The 481-nt window shown below is 38.5% G+C and overlaps 1 pseudogene; it reads right to left on the bottom strand.

Moving 5' to 3' along the window:
* Positions 1 to 362: 362 nt before the first annotated feature.
* LOC118612054 lies at positions 363 to 481 on the bottom strand (annotated as a pseudogene).

Raw genomic sequence — 481 nt, 5'->3', positions numbered from 1 at the left:
CCATAAATAGGTGCTTGAAATTCCAGGCTAAAAAGTGCCTTCTCCAAATAACAATGGAAACACTAATAAGCGTTTATTTATCTAGAGCATTTGCCATTTGTAAGACTCTTCCACATCCTCTATGTAATTTAATCTTCAAAACAACTCTATGAGGTAAGCAGATCAGTTTTTATTAATCGTTTTATAAAGCACTTAACTTTGAGCCTAGAACATCTACCATTCCCCCAAAGATTATAGAAATTATAAAATCCAGAAGGATTTCTTTTTTTTCCTTTTTTAGGCAAGGCAACCCTTGGTTGACCTCACAGATTGCAAGGACCTTGTCAGTTTACAATCCCTTATTTTTTTCTTTAATTTTTTTATGCCTACAGCACCTGGTCTTCCTAAGTGGTCTCCCATCCCAGTACTAACCAGGCCTGACCCCGCTTAGCTTCCAAGATCAGATGGGATCAGGCTGGTTCAGGGTAGCGTGGCCATAGAT

The sequence above is a fragment of the Rousettus aegyptiacus genome, unplaced genomic scaffold (genome assembly GCF_014176215.1).
Source record: "Rousettus aegyptiacus isolate mRouAeg1 unplaced genomic scaffold, mRouAeg1.p scaffold_m13_p_15, whole genome shotgun sequence".
Lineage (NCBI taxonomy): Eukaryota > Metazoa > Chordata > Mammalia > Chiroptera > Pteropodidae > Rousettus > Rousettus aegyptiacus.
Note: the sequence above shows the minus strand (reverse complement) of the source record. Positions and strands in the feature narration are given on the sequence as shown.